Source organism: Chinchilla lanigera, unplaced genomic scaffold (assembly GCF_000276665.1).
Source record: "Chinchilla lanigera isolate Chin_1 unplaced genomic scaffold, ChiLan1.0 scaffold00002, whole genome shotgun sequence".
NCBI classification, from domain to species: Eukaryota; Metazoa; Chordata; class Mammalia; order Rodentia; family Chinchillidae; genus Chinchilla; species Chinchilla lanigera.
Genome location: NW_004955403.1, coordinates 14,053,403 through 14,076,784, shown reverse-complemented (window position 1 = coordinate 14,076,784; position 23,382 = coordinate 14,053,403). Strand labels below are relative to the sequence as shown.

At 37.1% G+C, this 23,382-nt stretch overlaps 1 long non-coding RNA gene across 2 annotated transcripts in view; it reads left to right on the top strand.

Moving 5' to 3' along the window:
- The window catches only part of LOC102015166, a 95,636-nt gene that overhangs the window by 58,058 nt on the left and 14,196 nt on the right, over positions 1-23,382 (top strand). Inside the window, exons 3-4 of one of the 2 annotated variants that reach the window (XR_259172.2) lie at positions 8,239-8,466; positions 9,111-9,328. This is a non-coding gene — a long non-coding RNA (uncharacterized LOC102015166). Of the gene's footprint in view, positions 1-8,238; positions 8,467-9,110; positions 9,442-23,382 lie in introns of those variants that run through there. The other variant, XR_259173.2, reaches the window with a different exon arrangement.

Genomic DNA, 23,382 nt, shown 5'->3' with positions numbered 1-23,382 from the left:
TGGTATGGATAATGTTCAGGGCTTTTGGCAGGTTTATAAGGCAAGTCAAGAGGAAAAAGCTAATTTTAAAAGTTTTTCAGTTTTATCAGAAAGAAAGTTCCTACAAAGATGGACCAGGGAAGAGCTTGGTTGAGGAAAAGATTAGAATTAAAATAAAGTCAAGTACTTTGGATTAGTAAAATAGGAAAAAGATTTGAATTAACAAGATCCACCCTTTGAAGACTCAAGTTTGCAAGACTGTAAGACATTGCTTCCAGAAGAGAGCCCTGGGGCCCCTGGGTCAAGAGGTAATGCCTAGATAATTGGTTCCCCAGATTTGGGTTATAGTGCGCAATCATTCAGAGGCTTCTGCAACCATGATTCAAGGGGTTCTGGCTACTGTGTGAACTTGTGGAAGATCTTGGAATCATTCACATGGTGGTGGTTTTATAGGCATGTAGAATGGAAGAGTTGTGGGGTGAGGGAAGTTCTACCCAGACTTTAGAAGAAGGCCTGAAAGACCAGGCAGTATGCCCCTGAAAGTATGTAATGCTGTGAAAGTGCCTGAAGCTCATTTCAGAGTCTGGTGAAAGATGGTTTTCAAAAGCAGAAAGGTCTGCACTGGAAGACTGAAGTGTTTGTGCTACAAACCTGAAGGAACTGGAGACAAATGTCAAAAGGTAATAGCAAAGACCAGAGCTCCTCTGAAGAAAAATGGAAGACTTCCTTCTTTCCTTTTTTATTCCATACAGGCTACAATCCTATTGGTTGATACCATCCAACCAATGGTGGGTTTTCCTCCATTTATACCTTACATATCAATCATTCAGACACACCAGAACAGGAGTTTCGTATTAGAGATGTGATTTGTAAGCATTTTGTCCCATTCTGTGGGTTGTCTTTTTACTATCTTGAAAGGTGTTTTGAAGCATGAATATATTTAATTTTGATGAAGTCCAATATATCAATTTTTTTCTTTAGTCATTTTAGGTATGAATATCACATTTTAAAAAATCTATTAATTATCCCAAGGCTATAAAGATTTCTATCTGCATTTTCTTTAGGAATTTCATAGTTTTAGCCCCTATAATTAGGTCTTTGCTCCATACAAAGATGTTTATAATCTACTAAAATTAATACTGTGTTAAAATCCTATTCTCCAAGGTCATGGTATGTGGAGGAGGTAGAGCCTTTGGGATGAGACTAGGTCTTGAAGGCAGATCCCTCATGAATGAGATGAGTACTTTCATGAAGGAGCACCAGGGGAATACCTGGCACTTCCACTGTGTGAGGGCATAGCAAAACGTTGACAATCTGCAAAGCCCCAAAGGCTCTCAGCAGAACCAAACTTGGCTAGAACCCTTGCTATGGTTGATACATTGTGTCAACTTGGGGAGTCTAGAGGTTTGGCTAAGTGACTCAGCAGGAAGCCAGGGTGCTTACTTTGTATACATCCTGAGCCTGTGGAAGAGGAGGGCATGGAAATTATGTGGAAGCTACACACCCCTTAGGTGGGGGTAGCCTGTTTACAAAGTAAGGCAGGGAAAGAAGCTGCTTGCTGCCATTCTGCCCTTTTGCTCTGGCTGCTTTGCTGTTTGGCTGCCATTCTCCCCTGTGCTCTTGTTGCTTTGCTGCCTTGTGCCTCAGAGCCAGCCAAGTATGGACTGAAACCTCCACATACTGTAAGCTAAATAAACCTTTCCTTCCTTCATTTTGGGTGTTGGGTATTTTGTCTCAGCAATGAGAGAAAAGTAACCAAGACAACCCTACTCTTCAGCTTCCTGCTTCCAGAACTGTAAGAAATTAATTGCTCTTGTTTATAAACTACCCACATTTTTGTATTTTGTTGTAGCAGCTTGAAGGGATTAAGATATAAAGAGTCCAACTTTATTATTATTATTATTATTATTATCGTTATCATTGTTATTATTATTAATGTGGCTATTTTTTCAGCATCATTTGTTGAAAACAGTACTCCTTCTCATTGAATTGTTTGGACACATACAGGGAAAAATCAATTGACTGTAAATATAAGGATTTATTTCTGGACTTTGAATTCTGTTCTGTTGGTCTCCATGTATTTTTAAACCAGTAGCACACTGGCCAGCTTCCTGTGCTGTGTAGTAAGTTTTAAAATTGGAACATATACATCTTCCAACTCTGTTCTTCAAGATTATTTGTTTCTTTTGGGTCCCATACATCTCAGTATTGTTTCTAGGGTCAGCTTGCCAATTTCTGCAAAAAAAACTTTTGTGACTTTGGTAGGGATTGAATAGATACCTTTTACCAGGTTAAGTTCTTTTCTTATTATCAAAGTTTTATCATAAAAGTGTTGAATTGTTTCCAAATGTTTTTTTCTTAGTCAATAAAAGCTGTCACGTGAATTATGTTCTCTGTTCTATAAGTATAATGTATTACATTAATTATTTTTTGGATATTAAATCTACCCAAATTCCTAGAATAAATCTTAATCTTTACGTATAAATTTTTTATGTTGAATTTGGTTTGCTAGAATTTTGGTAAAGATTTTCAAAGGTATGCTCATAAGAGATATTGGTCTGTGATTTTCTTGTAATGTTTTGTCTGGTCTTAGTAACAAGTAATATTGACCTCATAAGATGAGTTTCAAAGTGTTTCCTCTTCTTCAATGTTTTGGAAAATTTTATGAAAAACTAGTATTAATTTTCTTTTAAATGTTTAGTAGCGTTTATCAAGGAAGCTATTTGGGACTGGGCTTCTCTTTGTGGATAGTTTTAAAATCTTGAATACAATCTATTTATTCTTATTAGCCTATTAAAATCCTTACTTTTTCTTGAGTCAAATTTGGTGGTTTGTGTCTTTCTATGAATTTGTCCATTATATCTAATTTATTGGTATACATTTGATCATAGAGCAGGAGTAGTGATGCAAAAGTCAGAGATTTTAAAACAAACATCATTTTTCATATCAAAGTCATGATTAATCAGTGCTGAGTGTGCACCCTAACAGTTACAGGGAGCCAGTGCTGCTTTTATTAGTTCTATTTTGAGGGGGGAGTGAGTGGAGTAGGAACGTCTGAAGTGCTCTCTCTTTGATACTTCTGAAAGCAAAGCAACTCTTCATGTGACAAGTCAGGAACTCTAATATAGGGACGAGTGGTTCTCCTGTACTCATCGTGTTCTGCCAAGGATGGGAGTCTCAGGCTTACTTGTTTTACCACTCAAAAGAGAGAAAATACAAAGTAGAAAAAGAAAGCCAAGTGTCAATTTAGAGGAAATGGATTCAGTTGTCTGTGAAGTGCCCATGTGCTTTGTGTGTCTGGTCTTTTATTGAAAACTATAGTCACAGCCGGGAGAGGTGGTGCACGCATGTAATCCCAGCACTTGAGAAGCTGAGGCAAAGGATCACTATGAGTTCGAGGCCACCCTGGGCTACAAAGTGAATTCAAGGCCAGCCTGCACTGCAGAGTGAGAAACTGTCTAAAAAAAGACCAAAAATAAAAATAAAAAAATAAGAAGAATAAGGAAATTATTTCACAGCAGTAGAACCACTTGTATCTTGTGAATTTCCTAAAGCCAGCACTTTGTCTTCTCGGAAGTGGAACAAGCATGTGTGTCAAATGTGAGAAAACACTCATAAAATCAGCCTTGGCTCCCCACAATGGTCAAGGTGTATGTTTAACACTGGTTAATAGTGACTTTGATATGAAAAAATGCTACTGGTGATATTCAGTGTAACGTAAATGGGCTGCTTCTGGTGTAATGAATCATCTAGTAGAATTTGTTCATTTAGAGGCAACAGAAATTTAGGCTTCCCCCATTTTAACTTTTCATTCCTTCCTTCCAGATCATGAGGTTCATTATGTTTTATATTAACGTTAATGGGATTCAATATGCAACGGGACCGAATAAGTCCCTGACTTTACAAGATGAAAGTGACTCTAAAATCAATGTTTAGAAATCATACACCCATTTGTTCTACAGGCATTTGACAGGATTTTAAATATTCCCCAAAGATTGTCATTTTATGTGGTTTATTGTTTCAAACCAATGATCATTACTTCTCATAAGCATAGGACAATAATGTGTATGATCTATATTTTTTTAAATAAAATGGAGAAAGTGGTCTGATTGTTCATGTATGAGTGCCAAGCTTTAAAACAGAGGTTTTCTCCAGTACAGACTCACCCGATGTTTTCTATCTCAAAGTTCACTCCACATTTTACTCGTAGATTATAATTAGAACCTGGATGTAAATAGACTGAAATAAATGTAATAGTTCTGGCACAGAAAGTTCAGCCTAGCTTATAGGAGTTTAACTCAAGAAAGGGGCAGAACCTTGAGGGAGCTAATGAGTAAGCAATGGCAGTTGAGAAGCTTGTTGAGGCAAGGGAGAGAATTACACATGTCAGGTAACAGAGGTGAAAGATGGGGGCGAAAGGATATAAGGAACTGGCAGTGAAGGTTGTGACAAATGCTCATCAATAACCAATGACAGAAGGCTCTAGCGCATAACAGTAAGGGAAGTGAAGGAGATAAAATGTAGGTTGGAGGAGATTGAAAGAGACTGGGGACTGTACAAGGGGATGGGGCAGAGCTCTGAGACAAATACATAGTTTCCTACTTGGAGTCAGGTCCTATCTCAACGTGATATGACTTAGTGCCTCACCAACAGGAACAAATAAGGCAAAGGAGATGCGTGAGCTCGCCGTGCTTGTGATTATGTTTGCACATGCAAACATATATATTCTTACGATGTGGTGTAAGACTGAAGGTTAGGTTGGCAAATGTAATTGCGCCTTTAAATATTTTAAAAGCTGTCAAAAAGAGGAAGAATTGGATTTACTCAGAGTGGAGCTTGTGTTAAAGGGAGTGTCGATGGAGGTAGATTCTTTCAGAATAAAAGGAAACCCTTTGCCTAATGTGCTAGGAGCAGGGCATTTGTGGCTGTCAGGCTCAGGGAAAATTGCAACTTTGGGACTTACCTGCCCTGCTGCCATGTTCTATATCATGTGTTCGAAGTGCAGTTTCTGGATTTATGGACTGGGAACGCTCTTATACTAGCTGAATGGATGGTATACATGAAGAGTCTGGTGCAAAATCACTCAACAATAATTCTGTTTCTCACAAACACCTCACATTTCACTGAAAATAACTTTCATTTGAATGCATTGCTCTTCCTAGTAAATTTTTTTCATATATACTTTCTAGGTCTTTGATATCAGACTAGATTAGATCCCTGTCCTGTAAGAGCTGAACTTTCCTAATGTAGTACTTTTAAACAAGAACTGATTACTTAACAATCGTACGGAAAAAGAAATCATATGCTGGTAGTTTGCAAGCTATATGAAGGGTTGCCTTAGCAACTATGCTATTCTTAGGGTCTAGTGAAAGACCTTGCACTTAGTCAGTTTGCAGAAAATTTTAGAAAGAATGGGCAGATGTTGCATTCCTTCCTTCCTTCCTTCCACTGATATCCTTAGCTGTTTCTCCATTTGGCTTGTAAGAGTGAGCATCTTTAGTCCTCTGGTATTATAACTCTACATCTTCTTAGTATTCCTCAGCAGTCGAATGCATTATTAGTAGTTTTAACATTTATTGACATATATACTATGGATTTACATTTTCTTGTTATTTTTATCTCATCAGTCCAGCCTCAGTGGATCTCTTTATTTTATGTGTAGAAGCCAAGAATAGCCACCAACTGGCTTCACACTTGATTTATCAACACCCACCCATAACACTGATAGCTACTAAATGTTTCTTGAAATGTAGATTTTGTCATAGATTTGTTATCAATCTGTAACGAAAACAAATTCATGCACAACAATGTCTGCTGCTCCTCTTCAGTCTTCCATGGTGAACAAATCTCCTTATTGGATAGTCCTATCAAAAGAGTAGTGGGGATAGGGATGTAGCTCAGTGGTAGAGCACTTGCTTACCATGCACAAAGCCTTAGGTCTGATCCCCAGTACTGTAAAAAGTATGTTTTATTAGAGGAGTAAAATATCAGGTGTGGTGAATCGAATTAGAATGGATTAATTCCATGACTCAAAGGGGTTAAGACAGATAAAGAATCTTGCTAGAACGTTAGAAGGTTTACATTCTTGCTACCACAAAAGGGGGGTATGTCAAGAGCAGCTATGGGAATTCCTGTAAACGCAGAGGGTTCATTAAGAGTGACTTTTTGACATGAGCAGGCATTTGGTCATCTCAACTTCATGCTAATGACATTATGGGAAGTCACATATGAACTAAGTAAACAGTACTTGAGGCAGAGCAATATACAGTCTATTTGCCACTCTCTGATGAGCTCTGTAGAAGCATTTGGGAACCCTTGGATCAGAACTACCCTTGGATCTGACTACCCAGACAGGCAGATCACAGGGTAGAAACACAGGACTGAAGGGATCCCAGGAATCGGAGAAGAGCTAGAATACTGCAGAGAGATCATCCCTCTGGCCAAGATGGTCCTGGTGCAAATGAACCTGAGGAGCTGAAGTTCTAGTTTCCTCACACGGAGGAAAGGTATCTTTTCAGTAGGGTGGAAACTAGGTACATTTGACTCTGACAGTTGCTCCTGCATTTTAAATATCTGTGTATGCTTCTGTGCCTTCACACCTTCTACCTCGGCTCTCAGCCCTCACCTCCCTTTCAGAACACAAGCTTTACTCCTGATGATTCCTTGGAGCACAGTCGCCTCTAGGAAACCTTTGTCACTAGCTCCCTCTGACTTTCATAGTTTTGATGCCATTTCACCTCTTGTAACCTGTGCTTAAGAATCTGTCTTTTGGATCCTTGCTTTATGCACTTAATACTTTGAAATATTCACTTGATTTGCCCTCCCTAAGGCTGGGGATTTATTATCTCTTGTGGCATCAGTTACAGTGGTTCTTTTCTTCTGTAAATGTTGACCCATTTGGGTGATACTTGTACTTGTTGCAAAAGCTACTTTCCCCTTCGTGGCATGCGTGACTACACTTCATAGATTATATCTGACATTTGCAAAATATGCCCTGGAATAATAGACTCTGTTGCTGGAAGCAGTCCTATATACTTGAAGCCAAGGTCTTTGTTTTTTAGGTGAGGAAATACAGAACTTGAGAACTGACTGCTCGTACAAGGTCATTCAGAATAGAAACTTGACCAGGGTATCCAGACACCTAGTCGGGACTCTTTCACTGATAAAGTTCAAGTGCAGCCGTGCTGGCTGGCAATTAACTTTCCTGGGTTGAATCTGAGCATGTTCCATAGCAAATGCTACCCGACAAAAGAGGAGACTTCATTCTAGCAGTGTAAGCTGAAATGAAACTGAAAGGAATATGACATGCCTGTTTAAAAATGTGTAATTTCATAAAACTCAGTGGATCAAAGTAATTATAGAGCAATAAAAGGACAGCTGAAGCCATAGATGGGTCCGAGAAGAGATAAGACTTTTTAGAACAGCCACTGTTCTTCCTACAAAACATTTTTGGTTTTGTTTTCTATTGTCTAGTTTTTATTAAACTGGCTGGGTTGCAAACAAAGCCATGGTAATATAATGTGGATACAAATTATTCATGAGCACATCTTTTCTTACATGAGGAAAAGCATCCATTGAAATAACACAAATGTAGCCCTAAATTTTTTATATTTTATACTTATGTAAGTGTGCCAATTACCCTTATAGCATATTGAATTTTATTTACATTGACATTTATTTGTAAATTTACACTTTAATAGTCTAGCATTTTCTCTTTTAAAATACACACTGCCAAAATACACAAAAGAAAAGAGTCAAGAAATTTTGCTGCTTGCACTAAACATAATTTTCATATTCTGGATAAAAGTTGTGCTTTTCAAAAAGCGTCCTTCAGAATTAGGAATGATTCCAAAGAAATCTCAGAAAGACGCAAAGATTAAAACAGGCTGAAATAGTACTGTAGTAATAACTTAGAGGTTTTTTTTTTTACTAGATACTTACAATGTCTTGCTTTTTACTGTGCAAATTCTTTGCTATTTCCTTTGTTTGTTGAAAAGATCAAGAAAAGCTTTCTCTGCATAATCTCCTACTAATGTAGAAGATATATATATATAAAATTTATAATGTGTATAGTATATTTTAAATAGATTTCTACATCTATATATGGTTTATAAATATGTAGTGAAGTAAATGAAATATACCTATGTTTTATAAATAATAGGAAGGTAGATATAACTGTGAAGTATTTTTGTATTTGAAAAGAACGAATTTGCCGCTAGTGAAGTCTTCTCTGAAATGACTTCTCTCCTTGCTTGGAAGGACAGGCTGTGTATATCGATGAGGACTCAGTGAAGAAATGAAATGGTGTTTTAAGGAAAATGGGAGTTCATACAGGAGAGCAGATGCCAACTAAAAGTGGACAGTAGATTTCCGAAATGACTCCCTCCCCAGGAAAATGAAGCTACTACCTCCTTGACCTCCACCAGTTCTATGATGCCAAGACACACCCTGTAGCTGTGACCTGAGAAGAGAAAGGCAGAATCAGTAGTAGGTGTCTCTGCTACCTCCAAACCCCTAGGATGCAGAAGGGATTCTTAAGACCGGAACTTTGTTTCCTGGCCAGAAAGAGAAGAGGAAGGCAGAGGACTCCTGTGTCACTGTCATCTTCCCACTCACACATCCTACTTTATACTGTGAGCATGGTTGGAGGATGTGGGAAGTGCAGATTTCACATCTGCAGCTAGAAGGAAGATGGAATGGAGGCGTAAGCTGCCAATTCCTGCTCCCATGACTTAGCGGCTCAGCACAGGAGGCTGCCTGGACCTCTACTCTCTCCCCCCTACCCTGACCTAAGTGCAGGCTGAAGGCTGGGGGCTTCAGGTGGATCCTTTGAATCAAAGCTCCATAACTAAAAACGCGGAAGAATGAAATGAGTTATCATATATAAGCCCTGACTTTTACTTCTGTACCTCTCACCAAGTAATAGTGGTTTTCTAATCAAAATGCTATGGAAAGAAGAATCATAAGAATTAGATATTAGTTAAACTTATCAGGGCATACTTTTATTGAATGAATGGGTTTTAGATTAGACAATGTTTTGCACATTTTAGAGCCTGTAAGTTTTCTGATGATGAAAGTAAAATGAACTTACATGTTAATATGTAAATTTTTCCTTTTCATTATTATCCTAGAGTAACAGCAACATGGAAGAAAGTCTGTCACATATGGAATACTTTTTAACTATTTAATGCAGATGAAATGTAATTTTTCATCTCTCCAGCAACTTTGTCGTTTATCTGAAAATGACTTTTTTGACCTACTGATGCTACTTAATCATTTCTACTACAGAAAATCCTACCTAGAAGAGCTGGCATTAACTTTGGAACAAAAGAGCCCTAATGCACTCAAGGTAAAGACCAATAATGGTGAGAGAAAACATTTGGGGTGGCATGGAATAAAAGTAGGTTTGTTCTCAAGTTCCAAGAGGGACATTAATTAGAGCCACTTATAAGAAAATTCTTATTTTTGATGGATGATAATAGATTTCTGGTGATATTCTCAAAATAATTTTTGGTAAAGCATAAAAAGGTTGTAACTGCATTAAAATGACTTTTTTTGCATTTCCATACACTTTTAATACCCACTTCTTTTTTGCTCATAGATAGGAATCTCTGAAAATTAATTAATGATTGATTACCTAACAGTGAGCAGCTCTATGAATTAGAACATTTAAAAGAAGAAAATTCTGACATAAAGTTAATCTTTAGGCTGTGTTTCTAATATTCCACCAAATATATTCTTTAGTTAATATTAATATGGTTTGTTCCATGGCATCGTGTCCAATTATGATCACTTCAGTGATATGTCTTAGCTGTTGCCTGACCCGCTCTTTGTACCCATCTACTGTAATGGAGATAAATGAGTAATCACTAGTGAATAGTCAGTGATGCTCTCTGATGGAAGCACTTGCCCTGTTAGGCTAGTTCTAATGTCTCATTATTGGGTAGAACGAAAGCTCTGGCATAGCAGTTATCCAAGTTGTGATTTTGTTTCCTTATAATAACTTGCAATTGTGTTTGAAATAAGCCATAATGCAATTTTCTCAATTTGATATGATCTATTTTTAGCACTGCAAAAGCTCTGAATGCAATTTTTTTTCATTTTGTTGCTTAGTATAAGATGGGCATCCATATTTAATCACATCCATAGATTATCTCAATGAATACAAATGTGTTACAGTATCTTTAAATAAATGAATGTCAACACATTCCAAGGTAACAGAAGTAATTGCATATTGATAACAGTCGTTATTGTAAGTCACGGCCTCTAGAAGAAAATACACTTGCATCTTTTAATAAAAGTGCAATACTATAGTCTATTTTAAGCTGATAGCTTTCTATTTCATGTACAGACTACAATATCACTTAATATAGCTGGCAGGCCCTACAAATAGATAAAATGCAAAGAATAAACCTGCAAGTAACAAGATTTTGAGGTCTTTTGAAACTGAGATGAATGTTATACATACCTAAGGAAAACTAATACGAAGTTGCCATTACCTGTAACAGACTCTCAGATCTCGCACCTGCTCTCCAACTAAAGAAGAAAACCGAAGCGAAGCTAATATCCTGAATTTTTGTAGCAAGATATTTTCAGATTTCTTTATGGAGGCTTATTACAGTTTGCAAATCAATCTGAAAAAATGCTCCAGGGAAAAAGGCTCCCTTTTTAAAAATACAGTAAAAGCATCATAAAATCAATGGAGAGGGTATGAGAACATTCATTTTCTGTGATTCGAGTTTTTGTATTTGGGCGGAATGTGATTCAGACCACCGTGCTGCAAAACAGAGGGAGCCGCTAAATTTGTACGTGTTGGGCTGGGGATTTAGCTCAGCGGCAAAAGCGCCTGCCTGGCAAGCGCAAGGTCATGACTTCGGTTCCGGGTACCGGAGAAAAACAAAACAAAAAAAAATAATAATAAAAATAAATAAATAAATAAATAAATAAATTTGTATGTGTTTTGTGTCCTCCCTGTCATGCCCCAGAAGTGTTGTGGGTACCTGTTTTGTACTCACGATGGCCCTGGGTGTAGTGACATAATCTTAGCAATACGTTGGGACATGAGTGAGGATTGGAAGAAACCCTCAGCTGAGACAATTTAGAAAGTGCCCAGCACTAATTATTTAATAAATGAATATGGTTTTCTTCCCTTGTAATCTTTTAAAACTCATGAATTGCACTGTGATTGAAAGAGTCCTGGTCTTTAATTATGATATCTAAATATTAACACCAGATCTTCTCCTAGCAATGTGATACCAGACAGGTTCTTTCACATTCCTGGGTCTCTCTGTTCTGTACAAAATGTGGGATTTGGACTCCATTAGGGGTTTGCAAACCACTTATTCTGACCTGGGGAAACCACCGTGCTCAGAGGAACTCAGCTGCGAAACAATTGGACCCCTTGATTTGGTTCCCTTTGGGGAAGTTCTAGTACCTGAAAGAAAACTTTAATCCTGATTTTCCCTGGTAAATAAGGATAAAATTAAATTCTTGGACTGTCAAAGTGATTTTTTTTTTCCTTCTTATACTTGGATTACATGAAACACTACAACATTCTACCTATTTTGTGCTTATGTTCAGAAAACGTAATTAGAAGCTATATTCCATTTTGAAGAGTGAAAGTTACTATTTCAAAGAGACTCTCAGATGTATTTCAATGCAAACTTGGCTTGCTCACTTTGAGTCCTGGGACTGATTAATTAACCTTTAATTGTCTTCATTCCTAAAAGGGCCACTAATGTTATTCACCTCCTAGGGTCTTTAGGAGGGTTCAGTAAGATAAAACATGTAAACTGCTTACAGTTCTTGGCTCAATGTAAGCATTCAAATTACTACGGTTGTTATTGTACACAGAAAATATTTTTCACAGGATCCCAACTATTAAGAGAAAGACCATGTCAGCAAAGAACTCCTGTGTACATCTCAGGAAAAGAGCTACAGCTACATAAGAACCCAGGTTCCTTTCTCAGTGGGTTTTCTTTGTTTTTTTCTGGCTAGTCTCATCAAGGTATATATGTAGGAAGAAAGAAAGTGAATATTCACTAGGAAAAACAAGAGGTTCAAGGATACAGTGAAACAAGATAAAAACATTTAACTCTGATCTAAGTCTGTTTATAATCCCTCCATGAAGTAGCTAACTATTGACTGCTTGCTTTTGCTAGCAGTGCTGTTTTTAGTACTGACAGTCTAACTCGGGACCTTGCACCTGCCAGGCAGGTGCTTGTGCTGCTGAGCTATATCCCCAGCCCCACTAGCCATGCTGTAAGAGCTTTAAATTTCATCTAATCTTTATAACTTATGTGAGGTAGTTAGCATTATAAACCTTACTTTAGAGATGAGACCAAGACATAGAAAAAGTTGCTTGAGGTTATAAATCTAGGAAATAGTAGAACAAGGGTTAAAACTCAGTGAGTCTGACCTCAGAGCCTGAACTACTCAGCATTCTCTATTACCTCTGATATTTGAGATCTTTCTTTACCTTGGTAGAAAAATAAGAGGGAGGATAGAAAATAAGTAGAGAGAAAAAAAATTTTTTTGTTGTTTTGTTTTGTTTTTTGTTTTTTGTTTTTCTCCGGTACCAGGAACCGAACTCACGACCTTGCGCCTGCCAGGCAGGCGCTTTTGCCCCTGAGCTAAATCCCCAGCCCCGAGAGAAAAATTTTAAAAATTCAAAAATTCAAATACTAACAACCTATCCCCCTAAGTCCCAGAAATGGGTATTTCTAGGATATTGTGGTAAATCTCAATATTAGTCTCCCCAGTACTATGAAATATCTATCACAACCTCCTTCTCAGCAGTCTTGGCTCAGTTTCTTGACTTTGGACTTGATCATGTGACTTACTCTGGCCAATGGGATGCTAGTGGGTATGACATGAGCAAACGCTTGAGATGTGATTGTGCCCTTGGGTTCACTGCATGACCTTCCTGAAGTCCATCACAGGAGGAATGTTCCTTGGGCAGGCACTCATGGGACATACCTCGATAATTTTGCAACCTAGAGCCAAGCTCAGTGAACCCACCCTAACCACAGCTGATACATAGGTACGAAGGTAATTCTCCCTATTGTAATAACATTGAAGTTTGGTGTGGTTTCTAGGCAGTACTAAATGATAGTTGAGTATTCTTCATGTCTGTTACCATAATCTCATTTAGTAACAATGTACTTCCTTAAAAATTAATGTGAAAATTCATAATAGCTTTGCTTCATTGTCCAAAAATTGCATGAATAGAGCCTTCATTAGGTTTAAAAACAGTTTGTTTATTTAGAAGTGAGTAATTGGGAAATAATTTCAGAGTAAGTGGGAAATAGGACAAATGAGAAAGAAATGGGGAATCTACTAGATGGGAAAAGACATAGCAGGTGGATAAACATTATTAAAACCTCAAATAATAACTAAAGAGGACAGACGGCACTTCCAAAGATAATTAATAGCCTCAGATTGAATGGTTTAAAAATAAACTAATGAAATTGTGGAAGAGAACATCTTTTCAACTGATGTCTTAGATACTTTTCTTATTTCTAAGATAAAATACCAGATGCCAAAAGGTAAAGGAGAAAGATTTACTGTAGCTCACAGTTTGTAGAGGTTTCAACTCCTAGTTGGCTGGCTGCAAAGCAGGGTGGCATGGCAGAGGGGCATTGCAGAGGAGAAATAATTCATGGTGTGGAAGGCAGGAGGCAGCAAAAGCAGCAAGCAGCAAGCATGTGCAGCAGCCCTCTTTCTGTCTCTTACATTCTATCCAGGCTATTCACCTTAGGGCAGATGGCACTCACCCTCATGTTGGGCCGTGATCCACACCGAGAACTATGGCCCACCCATCAGTGGACTAATTTAGTAATCACATACATTTTAGTATCACACACTTAATTCTAGCACCACACATTCCAGGTCCAGCCACCTCTTAGAAATGCCACCTATGACCACATGAGGCTTTGGAGGGACATCTAGATACAGGTCATGACAATTAGTATTTAGATTTCTTCACTGATTGTTTTTTAACTTTTGCTTCATAAAAGCCTTACTGCTTGGGGAATCTGAGTTTGTATATCCTTTGACTCTCTCTAAGAAGTGTTTGTAAAACTTTATTTAAGGTTTGTCTTGAAATTTACTTTGAGAATTCAATTGAGGATTGTCTCATTACCACATTGTGTAATTACATTCATTCATGCAGCAGTTATTTATGTACTTGTTTGGGAAAAAATGTCACTTAAAGTTCAAGTTGATTTTAACATCTCTTCCTCCTCAGGCTAGGTGTGTATGTAGTGCTGACGATAAGGATATTGATGGCAACCTGTATGACTTTTTGTAATGTTCTTTTATACTTACAGACTTGCAGAGAGACAAAGGAAAAAAAACAGCTTCAGAGAATTTTGGGAATCTAATGTTCATCAGTATGGCAGAGAGCTAGTTTTCTCTATGTAAAACTGTGAGTGGATTTGACAGGTCAGGATAGCTATAGTTAGAAAACAAATTAAGTAAGAGAAATGGTATCTTGGCCAAAAACTAGGAGGTGTAAAGATGTCTAATATGAAAGTGCAGGGTTTTTTCCCATTTGGGGAAAATTCTTTGTATTCTAAATACAAATTCTTTGTATGCCTCAAATCTTCAGCATGCTCTACAAATCACAGAAATAGCACAATTTAGTGACCTTGTTTGGGGGAAAAATGGAGGAAATGGAGATATAGAAAATGTGATGAGATCTAAGTTAGTAAGGGGTAGAAACAAAGATTTTTCTGTGAGTGAAGATATGAGAATGACACTAAAGATTCACTGGAATCATTGCCTGTCTTTGGAAGCAGCAATTCTAAGCTCTGCCTGGATTTACCTGGAAGACTTAATAAATAATAGCGATGATGATTTCTCCTTACTCTCAAGTATTCTGGTGTAATTAGTCTGCACTATGGGAACTGTAGAGCTCTCCACGTGACTCTAACTCACAGACACATTTTAGTATTGCTGTTCCTGACATTTATTGCATTTCCCCACACTGAATGTACTTTAGAATCACCAGGGGTTATTAAATATCAGTGTTGGTACACTGACCCTAGAAGTTACAATTTAGTTGCTCTAAGAAGGAAGTTAAGCATCACATGTTTCAATACTAAGGTGATTCTCATATAGAAATGGGGTCCGATGGAGTCCTCAGAACTTTAGCAGGTCTTTGTCTGAGTGCTGCAAAGGGAAAAGGTCACTGAGGGTGATGGGAGTTAGATACATACCTTCTGGGAAAAGTACTTCTTCTCTCCGGTTTGAGATTCAACCTTGACCTTACAAATCCATAGACTTTATAATGCTTGCAAAGCACCAGCGTGGAAGAAGCACACTGCTAATGCCTTATCTAGATTCTTGAGTGCTGTGAGCCTGGCCCTGAAGGAAAGACTGCAGGGTTACGGTTAGAGTTGAAAATTGCATTCATTTCCATTTAGGGAAATAATTGCCATAGTTCACCAGAAGATGGGGTTGCCAGGTCTGACAAATAAAATATAAGGTGCCCAGTTATGATCAAATTTCAGATAAAGAACAAACACTTTTTATTGTTTTATCTCATGCAATTGAGGCATATGTATATTATATAATTTATTGTTTGCTTATAATTCAAATTTAATTGATTCCCTGTATTTTAATGGGAAGTGGCAGGGATAGTAGAGAGCTTGAGTTTATTTAGATATTAAGAGATAGGAGGATGTTGGTGCTGTCTCTGAAGTATGTTAATCTAAGTAGTACATAAGAGAGTACTAATTTAACAATAACCGAGAATATTGGTTTAAAGCATTAAACCTTCCAAATGTCTTGAGCTACAGTTTAGCTCAAAATCCTATTTGTAAATTACATTGTTCCATGTTATGTAGAAAGAAGCGAGAGCTAAAAATACAAAAAAACATGTTGAAAATAATGTTGGGCTCCTTTTACTTTTATTTTTTATTTTTAAAATAAAAGAATGAATATATATTAACAGACATCCATTTACAAAATAGCACAAGAGCAATACAAGCAATACTGAATTACAGACAAGGTGACAGGAAATTAACATTGGTTGCTGTATTACATATTGATAACTTCAAAGTGGTTACTCAAGAAAACAAATATAGACACGAAAGATTGATCAAATAATTAATCATTAACTGTTCCTTTCAATAAAGTGATATGTCAGCAGTACAACTATATTAACTATCCTGTATATAGATATACATAGTTTTCTCCTTCTTTCTTTTCTCTTTTCCCTCATTCCAGTTGCTCTTTACTTTTGAGCAGTATAGTTTCATTTCACAATGTCTATCATACCTCCTAATTTTTATTCACTCTTTCAAGTTCTTACACTAGTGAGACAATATGTTTCTTACACAAGCAGGTCTGATTTATTGCACTTATGAGTATGATTTAGGACAGGAAGGTCTCAGTTTATTTTATTTATGTTTCTTACACAAGCAGGTCTGATTTATTGCACTTATGATCATTTACCTATAAAAGCCTCGAGTTTATCTAGTTTATCTTTCTTTACAGCTGAGTAATATTACATTATATAAAAATGCCACTTTTTTTTTATCCAATCCTCAGTGGATGGACATTTGGATTGCTTCTATGATTTAGCTACTAAAAATTGTGCTGCTATAAACATGCACATATATCACTGTGACATGATGCTTTCAGATCTTCTGGGAAAATACCCAGAAGGGGAATAGCTGGGTTGAATGGGACCACTAGACCTAGTTTCTGAGGAATCTCCAAACTGATTTCCAGTGGTTTCAAAAGTCTGCATTCCCACCAGCAGTGGAGAGGAGTTCCTATTTCTCCACAGCCTCACCAGCATTTGTTATTGGTTGATTTCTTAATGCTAGCTATTCTTACTGGGGTGAGATGAAATCTCAGTGTTGTTTTAATTTGCATTTCTTGAATGACTAATGATGTTGAACATTTTCTCTTGCATTTATTTGCCATTTATATTTCTTTATCTGAAAAGTGTGTATTAATCTCAGTTCAGGAGATGCCCATTTTAGGATTGGGTCTTTGAATTTGGAGGGATTGATGTTTTTTAATTCTTTATATGTTCTAGATAAAAGACCCTTGTCTGAGGGACAGCCAGCTAAAATTTTTTCCCAATTAGTGGGGGTTTTTTTTTTTTAACTCTGCTGGTGATTTCTTTAGATGTGCAAAAACTTTTCATGAGGATGAGATCCCAGTTGTTGATTCTTTATAGTATTTCCCGTGCTGATTGGTTTTTGTTCATGAACTCTCTGCCTACCCCTATGTCTTCAAGATTTTTGCTTACTTTCTCTTCCAATACACCTAGTGTTTCTGTTTTAATGTTGAGATCTGTGATCCATTTTGACTTGAGTTTGGTGCATGGTGATAGATGTGTCTATTTTCAGTCTTTGGCAAGTGGCAAGCCAATTTTTCCAGCACCATTTATTAAAGAGGTTATCTTTCTTCCAGTGAGCTTGTTTGGCCCCTTTTTCAAAGATTAGGTGACTGAGTGTGTTTGTGGTTGTGTCTGTGTCCTCCAGTCTGTTTCATTGATCCTCTGGTCTGTTTTTTAACCAGTACCATGTTGATTTTATTACAGTAGCTTTGTAGTATAATTTCAGGTCAGGGATTGTGATTCCACCCGACTTGTCTTTGTTGCCCAGGATTGCTTTTGCTATTCTGGGTCTCTTCTGATTTCAGATGAATTTTAGGAATGTTTTCTCTAGATCTGTGAGGTATACTAATGGTATTTTAATGGGAATTGCATTGAATCTGTAGAACAGTTTTGGTAGTATGGCCATTTTCACAATGTTGATTCTTCCTATCAATGAGCAAGGAATATTTTTCCGCTTACTGAAATCTTCTTCAATCTCCTTTTTAAGAGTACTGTAGTTTTCACTGAATAGGTCTCTTACTTCTTTTGTTAGATTGATTCCTAAATATTTCATTTTCTTGGATGCTATTGTGAAAGGTATGGTTTCCTTAATTTCTCTCTCAGTCTGTTTGTTTGTGTATAGGAATGCTATTGATTTTTAAGTGTTGACTTTGTATCTAGCTACACTACTGAATTTGTTGATTAATTGAAGGAGTCTTGTTGTGGAGTTTTTGTGGTCTTCCATGCAAAGTATCATGTCATCTACAAATAGTGATAATTTCACTTCTTCCTTTCCTAACTTTATTCCTTTTATTTCTCTCTCTTGTCTAATTGTGCTGGCTAATGGTTCCAGAACTATGTTGAATAGGAGTGGTGACAGTGGACATCCTTGTCTTGTTCCTGGCTTTAAAGTGAAAGCTTTTTGTTTTTGACCATTTAGTATGTTGTTGGCTGTTGGTTTGTCGTAGATGGCTTTGATCAGATTGAGGTAAAGACCTTTTAAATTGCATTTTTCCAAACCTATGATATCTTGTGCCCTGAATACATATGTCTTTCAGTCATACAAAGTCTTTAGTATTGCTTAAGAGGTAAAGCAAACTTACAGTCCTCACTCTTAGCTTACTTCAATAATAGTTAAGCTTGTTGCCTCTTAATTTTTTTAAATAGGATCTTTCATCTCAATTGTGTAGAATTTCATAGTTTGAATAAAGGAATACAATTAGTGAACATAACAGATAGTCTTTGAGTAGAGGAGATTAATATTTTAAAGCTTTAGTCTTGGATGTAAGAAAATTGTGAAACATTGAAGAATTAGTTCTTTTGAACTTACACCAGAATAAAATTACAAAATAATTTTTTACAGAAATTATTTAATTCCAGTAGTGAGTGCCACACATGTTTGGTGCTAAGGCTGAGATGATTTTCTTTAGAAGAGAAATGATTATAGATAAAAAACAAGGATGAAGATGTCAGTATGCACTAGTGCCACTGAAGACTATAGGACAAGAAAATACGGATTGATAGGGAGTTAGGTAACAGTTCTAATCTTCACAAAGCTATAATTTTTAATTAGGCATTTTAGTAGCTCAGGACTATTAAAATATGAATCAAGGAAAAGCAAAAGCCTGGAAAATATATACGGCATATTTAGTAACCTTGGTGAGAAACTGAAGGTCTCAGGGACCCAGGTGGTGGCTCAGTTTCTTCTAATTGAAGATCATGACTTTGGAAGACAAAGAGGTAACTGAGAAGCAAGCAGCTGGCTCTGTAGACAGTGTCAGAGAACAGAATTTAGTTACCTGGACCACAACGCATGATACTAAACCCATGCTCCTGGAGAAAGAAACAGTGCATCTAATGACGAGTGGAAAGAACATGCTTGGCAGAAGATTTGCTGACTGGAACAAGAAGGCATTGATGTATGAGTGGGGTGGAGTAAAAGGACCAAACAAGCTGTTAAATTGCACCCTATGGAGGAAAACAAGCTGACTTGGGAAGAATAAAGATAGTGCCGGGGTAATTAGTAAATCAAAGAAAAATAACAGGAAAGAAGCGGAACACCATTTGTGGCTTTATGGATTTATATACACATTCCCATAATGTGGATGACGACACTATTTGGAATAACAGTGTAAGGAATATTTTGAAGGTTTTCATTGTGACTTGGTAGCTTGAGCCCCTTGACTGGGCCATGTGCTGAGAAAGCTATGTGACCCTGAAATCCCAGGTTGTTGCAGCCTCCAGCAAACACACAAATGTTCATGGAAGTAGGAACTGGAAGGTTGCCCAGTGCATTTACTGGTAAGTGAGGTTTGGGAAGGATTATGAGTGGTTCTTTCAAACAACTAACATATAATAGGAAGAGAAAAAATTGACTTTTTCAAAGAAAGCACACTTTGGTTTCTCCCTTTGCCATCTTTTAAAGCTATATTTTATCAACTACATATTGCATAAAACACAGGGAATGCAGAATATAGCCCAAGAAGTCTAGATTCCTGTGTTGGAGGGAATGTAGCAGAGAGAAAAGGAGATGATGAAGACAATAGAAGCCACCAGCCATGGGGAACATCATGGAAATGGGTGTCTCAGGGCAACATCTGACATATCATTGTCATGATTCTAAATTTTTGTTGTGAGCGTGATAACTTCAGGGTTGATTTCTAGGGGCCAGGAATTATATGTTGCCGCCATGTAAGCAGGGAAGATTGATTTCCCTCCTCCTCTGCTTCTTTCTGAGATGTACAATGGACTAGCCATGACCTTCACTCATGTTCACTATTTCTGCCTTGGCTGACGTGTTCATGGTTTTATTATGGTACCTGTATGAATGATCAGTATCACTGAAGTCACAATCCATACTGCTGCTTCTGTCTGTCAGCTTTCTCTGTTGGTATTCTCACCTGGTTTTAAACGAATGAATCAGATTAAGCTGACTCCCAGCACTTCCTCTTGGGCTGTAGGCACACGACCCTAGGACTTCGGTACTTCTGATGTTAGTTCCTTTTTTCTCTATTCTTCTTTATGCAGTGTGAACAAAGGAGTATGGACAGGTTTCCTTATACAGCCCCAGTCACACAGCTTTCTTCTCTTGGTTTTCTAAGGAAGGGTAGACCCCATCTTCATCCAACCTCATCCAGAGTTCAGGTCTACGTACAGGAATATTTTGGAGCAATGTCTACTCTTATTTTTCAGGTTGCTCCCTTCTACTTTTTTGAGTTGTTCTCATCTATTTTTGGTGGAGGGAACCTTAAGGCAATAAGTGGGAAAGGACGGCTTACCTTAGACTGCTGTTGTAACAGAATACCACAGATGAGGTGGCTTCAATACAACAGAAACTCATGTCTCACAGTGCTGGAGAACAAGGTCAGGGGGCAGAAAGATTAGGTGTGGTGAGGGCTCACTTGCTTGTTGATGGGGTAATGTCTTGCTATATACTCACATTGTAGAAGGGGCCAGATGGCTCTCTGGGATTTCTTTTATAAAGGCAAAAATCCTAATCCTGAGAGTTCTACCTCCTAAAGGCCAATCTCCTAAAAATTTCACCTTGCATATTAAAATTTCAATGCATGAATTTCACGGAGGGAACAAACATGCATTCAGTAGGATTTGGCAAATCTAACTCCCAAATATCAATTGTGAAATTAGATCTCTTCTTTACAACATTGAAATTCTCATAGTATTTTAAAATCATTTAAACATGAATAACTTTTCTTCTTTGAGGCCGTGCTGAATGGGAAGCTTCAAGTGTTGAAAATATATGCATGTAAAAACTCATGTGTTAGGAACTCAATCTTCAAGTCGTTGTGGTGTTGGGAGGTGAGACCTTTGGGAAGTGATTAGGGTTAGATGAAATCATTAGGATAGAGCTCCATGTTGGGGTTGGTGGCTTTATCAGGACAGAAAGAGAGACCTACCTGACGCGTCTTTCTGTCCTGCCGTGTGATGCCTTCCAGTGTCTTATGACATAGCAAGAAAGCCCTTGCCAGTTGTAAGCTTCCTAACTTTGGGTTTCCCAGCCTCCATAACTCTAGGAAATAAATATAGGTTCTCTATGAATTAGTCTGTGGCATTTTGTTATAGCAAAAATCAGACCAAGACATGGTTTCATATATCACACTGCAACACATGTACATTAATTCCAGTTATGACAAATTTCTAACATTTGTACTAAGGCCATGAAAAAGATCTTCATAAACATGGCTTCCAGAGGTATACTTATTTGGAAGATAATCTATTAAACTAGAAGTTTCTTCCATCAGTAGTGGAATTGCTTTGAGAAAATTAATCTAATTCTTCTTTCCTTCAACTCTATAATAGGAATAGTAAGTTATATGTTTATTTCATGAAGTTTTCTTAATTATTAGTTTGTTGTGAAATGTTAACCAAGCACCTGAAAAATGGTAAGTCTTGAATATCAGCAGCTAATTTAGTATCATCTTAGAAATTGAGATCTCGGGTAGAATCAAAATGAGAGAAAAACAGAATAGTTTTGAAACTGTTTTATAAGCTGTGGGACAAACTACTTTTCCTCACTAATATCTGCTAACTATCTTGAAGGGTGTTTGGCATGTAGATATGGTTGATGTTCAAAAAATATCTGAATGAAGGCTACATATTTACTTATCTCTTATATTTCTATTATCTGTTGCACTTCCTCCCATATCTAAAAAGAATGATAACAGAGTCTAGAAGAGAAACCATAAAGAAGAAAGTGTTTTGGACAGAAATGTAACAAAAATGTTGAATGGTGGTTGCCATTTGGAGCTTTTATGGTGATGTAGCAATTTGTGATATAATCAAAGAATAGAAACAGGTTAAGTACAGATAAATTTAGTGGAGAAGCTTGCTGTCTTTCTACATACAAAGTGAATGAGAGTCTAAAATAATCTCTAAGCCCTTGGATTCTTGCTCTAATCTGCTACTTTCTTGACTTCAGAGAGCGTAAGGTGTTGCTTCAACAGTAAAGTTTTGGTGTGGAAGTGCAGGTGGGCGTGGTGGCAAAATTCTTTAGCAGAGTGGGATACCACAGCTAAGTATTTTTAGCTGTATTGTGATGTGTAGGAAGAACAGCAGTAGCATTGAAGATCTCACAAGAAACTCTTTAAAATAAATTATAACATTTTTGCTGGTTGGGCCCTTTCTTTTTGGGCTCTATAGAGTCATGAGCATAATTATAGATCTTTTTACAAACTGTCATGGAACTTCTGAAGACAAAGCATAACAATTAGGTTTCTAGATGCAAGCAAACAGAAACTGACTAGAACATGAATGTGGCAGAGCACCTTCGGGGGAACAGGTAACTTCTGAGGAGGTTGGAGAAGATTTGAAAGCAACAGGAACCAGTGGGGACTTGTAGGACAGCTATTGCCATGGAAACTGTTTAGCTCCTGAACAACATCTGTTGTGGCTGGCTAAAGGATATATATTGGAGGCTTTGGGACTGGAAACACAGAATCATACACATGATGAGATTTTTTTAAAAAAAGTAGCTGAGGGCTTTAACAACATCTGTAGATTATATAACATAAGATAAGATGGCCTCATTTCAAAGTAATTGAAATTGATAGGGATGATTTTTTTAACATTTAAAGTGATATATGCTGTTGTAACCCATATAATCTAAAAATATACAAATTGAACTAAATTGCACATTAAACTCAAAGGTGGCAAACAGGGATACTTTTAAAAAGTTTATATTTTCCAGATTGCATAATACAACATGTAAGGCTGTAATACACGTGCTTCTTTGTAACCTGCTTGCACTCAAGAATAGATGAGACTTTTGATTCACATCAATGTATATAGTTCTGTCTACTAAAGACTTCACCACATTTAGTTGTTTAACTAAATGTATTCAATCCACAAGTGATGTTCAGTTCATTGATTTCCGACTGTGATCTTACAGCATGTTCCATTAAGCATTTCTTTTTACAAGTGTGTTTCTATAGGCTAAGTTTCTTGGAGTAGACTTTGCAGGTCAACTTGGAAGACATATTTAAAATTTGAGAGCTATTGCTAGCTAGTAGAATTAGAAAGTTGTTTCATATTACAATCACATCAGCAGA